We start from the raw sequence: 14,798 nt of genomic DNA, 5'->3' as shown, positions 1-14,798 counted from the left end.
AAACACAGAAATTGACATTGCATCCTTTTAATGAATCTTTATGAATTTTTAGTATATCTTTTATTATTGCATATATTTATTTATTTTTATTGTATGACTAATTTGCTCCTCTCTTTTCCATGTGCCGAGATGTTCCACTGTCTTTTGATATTTAGAATAGTTCATAAACATAGGCATCTATTATGTTTGTTGAGCTATACATTTATTTACTTTTGGCAGACCTGGGGTGTTCCCTCGTCTGAGATTACTAGTGGTTAATTGATTAGCCAATGATATTGCACGTCAGGATATAAGAGTGTTAGGTATTTGTAGGTTGCCATGACTCCTGACAAAGCTACACACCAAGTGAAACACGTAGAGTCGCCCACGTGACGTCACCAAAGGAGTCCCGATCGCTCCCCTTGCGTAGCTGCGCTGCGCTATGCGGAACCGTGCTGACTGCAAAAGACTCTCCTTCTAATAGGACATACATCCGGGTCCCGACAGATGCTTTTGCCTGGAAGCAGTGTGCTGTGACTGAGAGATCTGAAACGGAGGTAGCGGGGAGTAACCAGGTCAGTGACATCATCATTTTTTATGTGTCTGATACAATTATGACACTGTGTAAGTGTTGAATTTGTATTTGCCTTTATTAAATTGTCTTAATGTACTGGATTACGCTATGGATATCTTTCTCTTCTAACCCTGACTGGTGATAAATCCTGATTGACATCGCATCACATTGCATCAGATTGTCCCGACTGGGGTTCAAGCTTCATTACACTAGAGTCAAGCCCAGTGCCACTGATCTCTGCAAAGCTTTATTTTGATTGAAACCACATGAGTCTCCACTTGACAGAGTTTCTACAAGCACACTTTCTATTTTGAGGACTTTATTTGCACTATGTTGCGTTTTTATTTATCATTTATTACATATTGACAGGGCCACCAACAGGGGGTGGACAACGGGTACTGGCGTCCCGGGCCACGTGGGTCAAGGGGGCCTGGCCGCCCGGGCCCCCCGCGCGGCCAGGCACCAGTTAATTAAATTAAAAATAAATCTATAAAGTTTTTTTTTTTTAAATGGCGGTGATTTCCCATGCGCATGCACTGTGCAAGCCGGGTGTCCTGCCTGCTGCCTGCGGGCTCGCTCTCCCCCGCTCCCAACGTGGGACAAAGGGGGAAGCACAAACCCTGCTTTAGCCCCCCGCTCCCAATGTGGGACGGAGGGAGATGCACCAGCGCCTCCAGCTCCAGCCCCCTGCTCCCCCCCGCTCCCAATGTGGGATGGAGGGGGAAGCACCAGCTTCCTCCACATTCCTCCACATGCGCCTCCTGCTCCAGCTTTCCCACTCCCCCCCCCCAGCTGCAAACTTCCCGCGCACCCCCCGAGACCACCTCCCGCCCCAGGCAGCTGCCACTGGGATATCGGGGACAGGGGGGAAGCGTCTGGCGGCAAGCTGCACCCACCCGGCCAAGGTAAGTCACCCCACCCAGTCACTGTCACCCACCCACCCAGTCACTGTCACCCACCGAGTAACTGTCACCCACCCAATAATTGTCACCCACCCAGTCACTGTCACCCACCCAGTCACTGTCACCCACCCAGTCACTGTCACCCACCCAGTCACTGTCACCCAGTCACTGTCACCCACCCAGTCACTGTCACCCAGTCACTGTCTCCCACCCACCCAGTAACTGTCTCCCACCCAGTCACTGTCACCCACCCAGTCACTGTCACCCAGTCACTGTCTCCCACCGACCCAGTCACTGTCTCCCACCGACCCAGTCACTGTCACTGAGTCACTGTCTCCCACCCACCCAGTCACTGTCACCCAGTCACTGTCTCCCACCGACCCAGTCACTGTCACCCAGTCACTGTCTCCCACCCACCCAGTCACTGTCACCCAGTCACTGTCTCCCACCCACCCAGTCACTGTCTCCCACCCACCCAGTCACTATCTCTCACCCACCCAGTCACTGTCTCCCACTCACCCACCCAGTCACTGTCACCCAGTCACTGTCTCCCACACACCCAGTCACTGTCTCCCACCCACCCAGTCACTGTCTCTCACCCACCCAGTCACTGTCTCTCACCCACCCAGTCAGTCTCCCACTCAGTCACCCAGTCGCTGTGACCCACCCAGTCGCTGTCACCCACCCAGTCGGTGTCACTCACCCAGTCAGTAAATGTCAGTCACTAACCCACCCAGTCAGTCACTAAACCCCAGTCACTAACCCACTAATCCAAGTCACTAATAGTCACTAATCCACCCAGTGACTAAAGTCACTAACCCACCCACCCAGTCACTAAAGTCACTAAATGTAACTAACCCACCCAGTCACTAACCCACCCAGTCAGTCACTGAAACCCAGTCAATCACTAAAACCATGCCAGTCACTAAAGTCACTAAAAGTCACTAACCCGTCAGTCAGTCACTAACCCACCCAGTCAGTCACTAACCTACCCAAGCAATGGGGGAGCATGGGATTAGAAAAACATTTGACAATAAAAAACAATAAAATACAATAAAATTAATGTGGTTACAACAATATTGCTGGGGGTTGGTGAAAATATTAAATACACTTACACGGCCATGTGCAAGCGGACACGGTAATGTGGTTTCTTTAAGCAATTCCAGTCACTCCCAACAACAGGTAATGGTGGTTTAGAGGGTTTTGAAATAAATATATAAATATATCTGTACTCACACGGCCATGTGTGAGTCCTTGCAGGAAATTGGTAACTTTGGGGTTAAATTAACCCATCTGCATCTCCCCCCAGTGTAGACTCTTCTTTGTTTGCAACCAACGTGGGATTCTAACTCCAGTCTTGGGCATCAGATGGGGACTCTCCCCAGTGGTGGTAGTAGGGGGGGGAGTAGGTAGAGAAAGTGAGGCACGTTGTCAGTGGGGTTTAAAACACATTTATTAGTTTTAAAAGCAATTGGTACAACAAGACTCACATACATACATAGTGGTTGGACCCCTGGCCTCCTCGTGCAGTCCAGGATACAGTTTAAGCAGCCGTTATTGCCAATCACGCGTCCGTGATGCAGGAGGAAAAAAAACAAAACTTTTTCTCCTTATCTGCAATGGCTGCCTGGTTGATCCGGCTACGGGAGCCACGTTGGGCCAAATTCAGCAGGAACTTTAGAGCTACGCGTTTCGTCGAATCATCGACTTCCTCAGGCTCATATTCGATGATTCGACGAAACGCGTAGCTCTAAAGTTCCTGCTGAATTTGGCCCAACGTGGCTCCCGTAGCCGGATCAACCAGGCAGCCATTGCAGATAAGGAGAAAAAGTTTTGTTTTTTTTCCTCCTGCATCACGGACGCGTGATTGGCAATAACGGCTGCTTAAACTGTATCCTGGACTGCACGAGGAGGCCAGGGGTCCAACCACTATGTATGTATGTGAGTCTTGTTGTACCAATTGCTTTTAAAACTAATAAATGTGTTTTAAACCCCACTGACAACGTGCCTCACTTTCTCTACCTACTCCCCCCCCTACTACCACCACTGGGGAGAGTCCCCATCTGATGCCCAAGACTGGAGTTAGAATCCCACGTTGGTTGCAAACAAAGAAGAGTCTACACTGGGGGGAGATGCAGATGGGTTAATTTAACCCCAAAGTTACCAATTTCCTGCAAGGACTCACACATGGCCGTGTGAGTACAGATATATTTATATATTTATTTCAAAACCCTCTAAACCACCATTACCTGTTGTTGGGAGTGACTGGAATTGCTTAAAGAAACCACATTACCGTGTCCGCTTGCACATGGCCGTGTAAGTGTATTTAATATTTTCACCAACCCCCAGCAATATTGTTGTAACCACATTAATTTTATTGTATTTTATTGTTTTTTATTGTCAAATGTTTTTCTAATCCCACGCTCCCCCATTGCTTGTATGTCTCTATATCTTTAAAAGGGTTCCGGATTAACCCTTCCCTGGGGTTGCAGCAGAGGGAAACTCCATGCTGGCTCAAAGCATCTGTCATAGAGCCGTGGTCTAACTTACTGCCACATTGTAAGCACACCTCATATATTAAGCTTAAGGTAAGCGCCAGGTTTTTTCCTATTGACTAACCTACCCAAACCCAGTCAGTCACTAACCCAATTCACTCACCCACCCAGTCACCCACCCAGTCACTCACCCAACCCACCCAGTTTGTCAATAATCCACCCACCCAGTCAGTCACTAAAACACAGTCAGCCACTAACCCACCCACTCAGTCAATCAGTCACCAACCCTCCCAGTCACTGTCATCCACTCACCCACTCACCTACCCAGGCAGGCTTTTGGTGAAAATATAAAAATAAACAGATTGCATTGCAATGTTTTTTTCTGTATCAAAATAAGAAAACAGTTAAATAAAAGTTGCACGGTAGGTGCGCTATGGGTTCGGAGGGGAGGGGGGGCTGCTCCTTTCATTTGTCCAGTGCCCCATGATTTCTGTTGGCGGCCCTGTTTAGCAGCAATAACTTGAAGTAATCGTTTTTTGTATGACTTTATCAGTCTCTCACATAGTTGTTGAGGAATTTTGGCCCACTCTTCATTACAATGTTGCTTCAGTTCATTGAGGTTTGTGGGCATTTGTTTATGCACAGATCTCTTAAGGTCCAGCCACAGCATTTCATTCAGGTTGAGGTCTGGACTTTGACTGGGCCATTGCAACACCTTGATTCTTTTCTTTTTCAGCCATTCTGTTGTAGATTTGCTGGTGTGATCATTGTCCTGTTGCATGACCCAATTTCGGCCAAGCTTTAGCTGTCGGACAGATGGTCTCACATTTGACTTTAGAATACTTTGGAATACAGAGTAGTTCATGGTCGACTCAATGACTGAAAGATTCCCAGGTCCTGTGGCTGCAAAACAAGCTGAAATCATCACCCCTCCACCACCGTGCTTTACAGTTGGTATGAAGAGTTTGTGCTGATATGCTGTGTTTGGTTTTCGCCAAACGTGGCGCTGTGCATTATGGCCAATTATCTCCACTTTGGTCTCGTCTGTCCAAAGGACATTGTTCCAAAAGTCTTGTGGTTTGTTCAGATGCAACTTTGCAAACCTAAGCCGGGCTGCCATGTTCTTTTTAGAGAGAAGAGGCTTTCTCCTGGCAACCCTTCCAAACAAACCATACTTGTTCAGTCTTTTTCTAATTGTACTGTAATGAACCTTAACATTTAACCTGCTAACTGAGGCCTGTAGACTCTGAGATCTAACTCTTGGTTTTTTTTTGCAATTTCTCTGAGCATTGCACGGTCTGACCGTGGGGTGAATTTGCTGGGACGTCCACTCCTGGGAAGATTGGCAACTGTCTTGAATGTTTTCCACTTTTGAATAATCTTTCTCACTGTAGAATGATGGACTTTAAATTGTTTGGAAATTTATTTATAAAATATTTTACCAGGAAGTAATACATTGAGAGTTACCTCTCGTTTTCAAGTATGTCCTGGGCCTTGTAACCCTTCCCAGATTGATGGGCAGCAACAATTGCTTCTCTAAGATCATTGCTGATGTCTTTGCTCCTTGGCATTGTGTTGTGCCGGTATCCTTCTGCATTTAAAGGTCCCGATCACGTGACCGCGGCATGTAAACAAAGCAGAGGGATACCGGCACCCCATAAAGGGGCCTGTATCTCGGGAAGCAGGGGGTTCCCACACCTAAAACCAAAGCGCTTCAGTTCCGGAGACCCCCTGCACATCTACACTATGAATAAAAATGTATTTTAAATTTATTTATTTATATTCATGTATTTATTTATTTTTTGGGCGGCTGCTGTGTGTGAATTTTTTTTATTGTGAGTTGCGGGGGTGGGTGAAGCGGGTATTAGCCCCAACGATGGTTGTTTAGGGCTTGCGGGGGGTAGCGGGAGGGGTTAACCCCTTCATGACCGTAGCGGTATTAACTGCTACGGCCGTGAAGGGGTTAAGTGCACCCGCAACCCCCCCGCAAGTCCTAAACTCACACCAAGGGCCAAATACCCTCTTCACCCACCCCCGCTACCCACAATAAAGCGGGCACGGTGGGTTAACCCCTTCATTGCCTTAGCGACTATCAGCTATGGTAATGAAGCAGCATTTCTGTATTTTAATAATATTGTGCAGGAGCTTTGATTTGTGGCTCAGGGAACCCCCTGATCACTGTACAATATTATTAAAAATACAGTCATGCTGCTTCGTTACCGTAGCCCATAGCCGCAAAGGTAAGGAATGAGTGTTTATTTATATATGTGTTTTATTCATACTGTAGATGTGCAGGGGGTCTCTGGAGCTGAACCGCTGTGGTTTTTGGTCTGGAACCCCTTGCTTCCCAAGATACAGGCCCCTTTATGGGGTGCCGGTATCCCTCTGCTTGGTTTACATGCCGCGGTCACGTGATCGAGACCTTTAAATGCAGAGGGATACTGCATTACAAATCATGAATTTTTCGGCTTCAAAGACAACAGCTCGCAAACGCCCCCATGAGTTTTTACACGGCATTGCAGTATTGCAGTCAGCGGGAATAAAATGCTTAAATCACAGCCGCGAAAATAACGCAATACACCCAGGGAGAAAACGACACAAAACCGCAGATAACCGGGATAATCTGAAATTCGCGGAGCTAGCCGAGTTAGAATAAAGTTGGTCGCCACTGTAGGTTGATAAAAGTATGGAATGTGGGGCGTAATATCCACAAGGATAGGGTAGAGTATATCTCTTCATCTGGGAACAAACGAGGTTATTCCATAAGAGTGCCTGATAGTCAGGGAATGGTGATGAAACCTGATCTGGCTCACTACTATTGAGGTAGCCCTACCGAATTATTACAATGTTACTGTTGTGTTGCCATGAATGTGCAAATGTTTGTTGCATTCATGTTATGTTATTATTGGTTGTTGCACAGTAAGGTAGTGTTATACCTACTGTAGTCCAAGCGGGAACGTTGGAATTTTCACCAGGGGGAGAATATAGCATAACCTCCCGGCCACTATGTCTTTTTCCTGGGCCCTACCAATGTAAGCCCTGTTAGGTGCAGGCAGTGGATGGAATAATTCCGTCCTAAGGCCTTGTGTGCTTTTGCAGACTTGGATATGTATCCAAGGGCGGGCCTTAGCAACAGCCAGAGAGTGCCAACCTGAGGGGTGGGTACTGATTGGACCACACACTAGATGTGAGGGCCTATCAGTATCCAGATATGGCTTGTTATGAGTCAGAGATACAGCCACTCCCCATGGATATCAATATTGGCACTTTCCTAAATTCTGGGTCCTTGTCATTCTCTCTCCTCCCTCTGTGGAGTGAGCAACATCTGCCCTCCATCTCATAAGGAGATGTGAGGAGGGATCCAACAGGCCTGACCTGGGCCTAAAGCCTTAGTCATGGAACAGTTAGAATGGAAGAATATACTGGCTCTGTTATGTAATCTGCATGCAATAAAGACCAAGAAAATATAAAGGAGTGTAAATCACTGTCTGCTAAAAGAAGAAGAGTTGTCAATATGGGCCATTCCCTGCCATCACAGAGGATCCATGCTGACTGGAGGCGCTGCACCAAGCAAGAGCTAAGGTAACCTGTGATCCTGTCCTGTTTCTCCCGACAACATCGAGGAGCACTCAGCCCTCCTGTTTACCAACAGGTACAGCCCAACCCCTAGTGAAGTAGCTGAAGAAGCAAACCCACACCAATCTCACTTAGCACTGTGGCACTGTGTGCTCATTTGCATGTAATTTCCCAGAATCCCTTGCTGCAGTGGAAGTGCTGTGTGCTGTGTGATAATGGTGAAAGGCGGGGTTGCAGACCTGTCTAAGACATGCAAATGAGCATACAGTAATATTTCCATTTGAGATATATATATATATATATATATATATATATATATATATATATATATATATATATATATATATAACCAAATATAGTCAGCCCCCAAAAGGGCAGACAAAGGACAGCACTCAATGGTATCAGAAAAATCTTGTAATAAAGTGAACAAGCAGCACAAACATGACCAACGTTTCGGTCCTCGTAGGACCTGCCTCAGGGTAGTGCTAAAGACAACTGGCCATGGAGTCCCTTAAATACCCATAAACCCTAACCCAAAAGTTACCAACAGACCAACTGATTGGCCGTGAAAGGAGTCCTGTGATTTACCCCGCCGCCTCCGCCGTCGCGTTGATAACGTAATTGGAACAGCTGTGTAAACACAGTGAGTAGGCTGCTGCGCGCGCTGGTCAGCTCAACACCCAATCATGCCGGGGGGGAGAGGCAGCGTCCTGTTTTGCTAGGTAGCTGCACTGATGTCCGCCGAGCCGCTGTGTGCCTCTGTAAGGGAAATATCCACGGAGCGGTATGACTGCGCATGCGTGAGCAGACTGCTGTCATCAGAGGCGGCACCGGCAGCCCTGGCAACCAGACGATGCGATCGTGTCCCCTAATAAGGCCTGGTCCCCGCTGGCTACTGCAGCGCCCGCTGTGGCAGATGCTACAGGGACGAGAGCCCTCCCCTCAATGGCGCCGGGCCCGCTGCGAGGGGGGGACGCACAGCTGTGGCGAGAGTTGCTCCTGCTCTCAATGGAATTGAGAGCAAAACTCGCGACGGAGCGCTAAGCCATGCCCCCCGGCGGTTCAGCCAATGAGGGCGAACCTTCCGGGTGACGTCATGGCCGCACCCCCATCACTCCCCCGCCAAGCCTCCCTCCCCCCCGGTCTCTCTTCCTGCAGCTCACTGCAGACCGGGGAATTGGCTGCAAACGCCACCAGTCTCGCGGGCGCGCATGCAGCGGAGGTACTGGGGCCTTAGCCTAAGTCATAAACATAAACAAAGAGTGTGCAGTGTGATCCAGCCAATCTTTGGTGCTGAGAACCCAACACGACAGCGGAGGAGGCCCCCTTGGGTAATCTGTAAAGTAGTGAAAAACAACCGTGAATAAAGGGTGAAAGAATCCGTTTAAAAAACATGAATAACACTACGATGAGGGCATAGAAAGTAAGACTAATGGTGCAATATAGAACCAGCAAGTCATATTCATAATAAGATCACAATGAAAGGTAATGAATGGTGTTAGTCAAAACAGGACTAGCCAAAGGCTATAGAATTAACAAGGAGAAAGGTAATTCCAGAAACAGGGAAAAGGAGAAAAAGAAAAAGAAAGGAAGGAGAGGGTGTCACGGTAACTTATGACAAGTTATAATATACACCAAAATACCTGGGTTGAACTGAACACGATTGAGATATGATAAAATATAATTTATTCCTTGAAAAAGGTGAACACACAAGATATACAAATAACAGGCAAAATATACACTTACTTAAGGGGTTTGGACAAGAAAGCCATCAGGATACAGGATTGGCAATTTCTTCCACAATACAGGTTCAGATGTAGACATCACGAAAATACACGAAGACCATGGGTATAGGCTGATCCTCGTTTATATGCAATCTCAGCCCTATCCCTTAACCTTGGGGCGCCTGGCTGTCTAGCAGATTCCTTTGTAGTTAGGGGAGTTCCTATCTGCAAGTGTGAATTATGACACTTATAGACCACTCAGGCCCTTTGTTCCTCCGCCCTATTGTATACAATCAGAGCGGTCACCCTTTGATCAGAGGGATTATGATAGACAACTGGTCTGCCATCCTGACCATTAACATAGCAGATGGGTTCCTAGTTTTCATACTAGACATAAAATACAATTCAGACTTTCATATATTAAAATAATCCGTTCTGTTGGGCCCAGTGGGCTGAAACCTGCCAGTCTTTCCTACCGGAACTGACTCTCCATTGTGGCCTAGTTTCAGCTCTCTGAGACCCCCAGAACCGGAGATACACTAATGCACTTTAAAACCTTTTTATTTTAATACAGGATTCTACGCTTAAAAATGAATCTCTGCGTTTCACTTGTTTCCCATTGAAACCAATGGGCTCCACCGCCATAGGCTTTCAATGGGGCACTCCGCCGTTGAAGTCTATGGAAAAACCACAGTTCTTTACATTTGCCCATACTCCGTCTGGTTGTTCGGAGAGGGCTGGAAATAGCCATGCAGTCAAGCCGGAACGGTGACTGCATGTGAACCTAATCCCAGCCCTCTGGTCCTCACAGAACCGGAGATATGGACCTACACATTTGGCACTTTTGGACTTAGCCGTTTTAACGCCACGCGGCTTTTCCCCATTGGAATCAATGGCCGGCGTCGCCATAGACAATGCATGGGCCAGCGCCACCATTGGATTCAATGGGACCTCCATTGGAGTCAATGGCGCGACCCGCTTCATGTGTTCAACCCTTCACGGGGGTCCCTCATTCCCGGACATGATGGGGGTCGTGTGTGGGGGTTCCTAGGGGCTAGGGGCAAAAATAAGTTTATTTCTGGGTGCCCTAGAACCTAAGATTCCACGCCAATTGTCGTTGACCTTGAACTCAGTGATAAAGCTCTTTTCAAAGACATTATGTTCGCATCTGCGGTTTTGCGGTTTGGATGGCTGCCAACCTGTTCCTGGAGATCGGCATCGAGGAATCCTCATTGAAGTCAATGGCCCCATTGACTTACAATGGGAAACCGCCGCTCCTCCACTCGGACGCCACCTGCTGGTCTTCACTGGAAACAGGCCCAAAACCGCTAGATCCACCATTGAAATGAATGGAGCTGCAATGGCGACCTATGGGACTCTGCAAAATTGAGCCTGAAAAGGCGGGAACATGGAACAAAGGGCTATAATCACTTTCAAACTATTAACCCTTCTCCTCCCGGATGGATCCCAGTGTGTGTGGTGCAGACACTGACATGGTGACAATACATTATACAAGGGGAAATAAACACATTTAGATGTTGCTGCAAGGTAAAACCACACTTCTGGACCACAGTCCAGTTAACCCCTTGCCTCCCTAGTGAGAGCAGGGGGTGGCCAAATGGGGTGTAACCCTTTTAATACCGGGCCAAACCCCCTCTCCCATGACAGAGGGGACTACAGAAAAAGGAAGAGAAGAAGAAATTAATAAGAGAGGGGAAAAAAATATATGGGGGGTATAGAAAAAGGGGAGAAAAAAGAAAAAGAAGGGGGAATGAAAGGAAAAGAAAAAGCAAGAGAAAAGAGTGAGTTAAAAGAAGGGGTCAAAGTGAGAAAAACATATTCAGTAATGCATTAAGTAGTCATTTAAAGAAAACACCAAAGCTTGAAATCTTCATTGAGCCCCCTTGGAGCCATGGTGCTGAATTCAAAGATGAGCCTTGTTTCCAGTTGTAACAACAATGTGCCCCTATCGCCACCCCGTGTAGATACATGCAGTATAGGCATACATTGCATCGTCGCAAGGCTGTCTAAATTTTTTTAAATGTCTTGCCACGGGTTGTAATTGTGAATCATCACTATCAGTAGGTTCCAGCAATGCTTTCATGATTGAGGATCTGTGCATGCACATCTTTTCCTTTAACATGCGTGTGGTTTTGCCCACATAGTAAAGTCCGCAAGGACAGCGGATGAAATACACCACATAGCGACTCTCGCAGTTGAGAAAATCCTTGATTTTTATGGTTTTGCCACTGTGGGGATGTGTATACTGTTTGCCTAAGATCATATACTGGCAGTTGGTACAACCATGGCATTTGTAGACACCAGGGGACCTAGTCAGCCAATTTGCGGTATTTGTGTATTTGGTTACAGGGTCCGTTTGTACGAGGGAGTCTCCAATATTGCGCCCTCGCCTGTAGCAAAACAGCAGAGGGGTATTGAAATGTTCCCCAATCTTCTTATCGTTGGCCAATATATGCCAGTGTCTCTGTATACCCGATTTAATCAATCCTGAGGCAGTGCTGTAGGTACTTGCCACGTGAAATCTATCCATTGTTAGTGATTTTGTGGTGGGTTTCAGCAATTGCTCTCGTGGGATCAATTTGGCTTTCTCAAGTGCTGCGTGAATCTCTTTGCTGTCATAGTCATGGTCCAAGAATCGTCGTGCCATGCTCACTAGTGCCTTTTCACAATCTATGATGACACTGGTCACTCTCCTTACCCTCAAGAACTGTGAGTAAGGTATCCCCTTCTTCAACGATGGAGGGTGATGACTGCTGGCCAAGAGTAAGGTATTCTTGTCAGTCGTCTTGTGGTGGATCCTCGTCAGTAAGGAATCTGCGTCTCTGTATACTACGGTATCCAGAAACACCACTTCCATTTCCGAGTGCGTCATTGTGAACCGAATATTGGAGGGAATATTGTTCAAATATTGTTCAAATATTCCAAGAATAGTCCAAGTTCCCCAACAGTGCCATCCCATAGCAGGAAAATATCATCAATGTACCGCATGCGGTGTTGATTGGGTGTTGAGCTGACCAGCGCACACAGCAGCCTACTCACGGTGTTTACACAGCTGTTCCAATGACGTCATCAGCGCGACGGCGGAGGCGGCGGGGTAAATCACAGGACTCCTTTCACGGCCAATCAGTTGGTCTGTTGGTAACTTTTGGGTTAGGGTTTATGGGTATTTAAGGGACTCCATGGCCAGTTGTCTTTAGCACCACCCTGAGGAAGGTCCTACGAGGACCGAGACGTTGGTCATGTTTGTGCTGCTTGTTCACTTTATTACAAGATTACCATTGAGTGCTGTCCTTTGTCTGCCCTTTTGGTGGCTGACTATATTTGGTTGTTGATTGCTATAGGATATGCACCGCACCATTGTCTCTGTGGTCCGGAAATAATTGGACAGTGATACAAGTTTTGTTATTTTGCCTGTGTACCAAAATAAATTCAAGTTACCGTTAAATAATGAATATGGGCTTAAAGTGCAGTCTAACAGCTTTAATTTGAGGGTATTCACATCCATATTGGAGGAAGAGTTTAGGAATTATATCTCTTTAATATGTAACCCCCTCTTTTTCAAGGGACCAATAGTAATTGGACAATTGACTCAAAGGCGGTTTTATGGACAGGTGTGGGCTATTCCTTCGTTATTTCATCATCAATTAAGCAGGTAAAAGGTCTGGCGTTGATTCCAGGTGTGGCATTCGCATTTGGAAGCTGTTGCTGTGAACCCACAACATGCGGTCAAAGGAGCTCTCAATGCAAGTTAAACAGGGCATCCTTAGGCGGCCAAAAAAAAAAGTAAATCCGTCAGAGAGATAGCAGGAACATTAGGAATGGCCAAATCAACAGTTTGGTACAGTCTGAGAAAAAAAGAACACACTGGTGAGCTCTGCAACAAAAAAAGCCTGGACGTCCACGGAACAGTGGTGGATGATCGTAGGATCCTTTCCATGGTAAAGAAAAAACCCTTCACAACATCCAGCCAAGTGAAGAACATTCTCCAGGAGGTAGGCATATCCTTATCCAAGTCTACCATAAAGAGAAGACTTCACGAGAGCAAATACAGAGGGTTCACCACAAGGTGCAAACCATTCATAAGTCTCAAGAATAGAAAGACCAGATTAGACTTTGCCAAACAATATCTAAAAAAGCCAGCTCAGTTCTGTAACAGCATTCTTTGGACAGATGAAATTAAGATCAACCTGTAACAGAATGATGGGAAGAAAAAAGTATAGAGAAGGCTTCGAACAGCTCATGATCCGAAGCATACCACATCATCTGTAAAACACGGTGGAGGCAGTGTGATGGCATGGGCATGCATAGCTTACAAAGGCACTGGGTCACTAGTGTTTATTGATGATGTGACAGAAGACAGAAGCAGCCGGATGAATTCTGAAGTGTATAGGGATATATTGTTTGCTTAGATTCAGACAAATTCAGCTAAATTAATTGGACGGCGCTTCACTTTATAGATGGACAATGACCCAAACATACTGCGAAAGCAACCCAGGAGCTTTTAAGGCAAAGAAGTAGAATATTCTGCAATGGCCGAGTCAATCACCTGATCTCAACCCGAGCAAGCATGCCTTTCACTTGCTGAAGAAAAACTTAAGTCAGAAAGACACACAAACAAACAACAACTGAAGACAGCTGCAGTAAAGGCCTGGCAAAGCATCACAAAGGAGGAAACCCAGCGTTTGGTGATGTTCATGCGTTCCAGACTTCAAGCAGTCATTGCCTGCAAAGGATTCTCGACAAAGTATTAAAAATGAACATTTTTTTTATGATTGTGTTAATTTGTCCAATTACTTTTGAGCCACTGAAATAAGGGGACTGTGCATGAAAATGGTTGCAATTCCTAAATGATTCATACCATATTTTTGTTCAACCCCTCGAATTAAAGCTGAAAGTCTGCATTTCTATTGCATCTCGGCTGTTTAATTTCAAATCCATTGTGGTGGCGTACAGAGCCAAAATGATGAAAATGGTGTCAGTGTCCAATTATTTCCGGACCTAACTGTGTATATATATATATATATATATAACAGATTGGAGTCCGGAAAAAACGAGACAGCACACAGTCTTAGTGATTCCAATGCAGATGTAATCAAAGTAACATGGCACCACCTCCAACGTTTCGGTACACTCAACGTGACCTTCCTCAGGGACGTGCAATAAGTGAATGCTAATCCACCACCTTATATACCCAAACAAATCAAAATTAAATCAAACTCACCCGTGTAGGCGCAACATTGCCCGCGAAACCGCGCCGCTGTGGCACGCATACATCCGCTGGAACGCATCGCCATCTTGGATTTACACAAACCTCCCTTTAAACTACGGTGGCCTCAATGGTCTGACCAGGCATAATCGCACATGCGCGGACTCATCCTATCTCTCTGTGTCGTGACCCGCAACACGCTGCTGAAACGCATCACCATATTGCTTCTCAGCCTAATGCATGTTTAGCCCAACTACGGTGGCCCACATAGTGCATAGTTTATCTATAATGGCGGTTCGCGCATGCGCGAACATGCCCAAG

General features: G+C 46.4%; 1 long non-coding RNA gene across 1 annotated transcript in view; it reads left to right on the top strand.

Moving 5' to 3' along the window:
- Nucleotides 1–367: 367 nt before the first annotated feature.
- Nucleotides 368–14,798, top strand: part of LOC142488576 (uncharacterized) — a 64,287-nt gene continuing 49,856 nt past the window's right edge. The window contains exons 1-2 of the long non-coding RNA XR_012799508.1: nt 368–554; nt 4,687–4,904. This is a non-coding gene — a long non-coding RNA (uncharacterized LOC142488576). The remainder of the gene's footprint in view (nt 555–4,686; nt 4,905–14,798) is intronic.

Source organism: Ascaphus truei, chromosome 2, assembly GCF_040206685.1.
Source record: "Ascaphus truei isolate aAscTru1 chromosome 2, aAscTru1.hap1, whole genome shotgun sequence".
NCBI lineage: Eukaryota > Metazoa > Chordata > Amphibia > Anura > Ascaphidae > Ascaphus > Ascaphus truei.
Note: the sequence above shows the minus strand (reverse complement) of the source record. Positions and strands in the feature narration are given on the sequence as shown.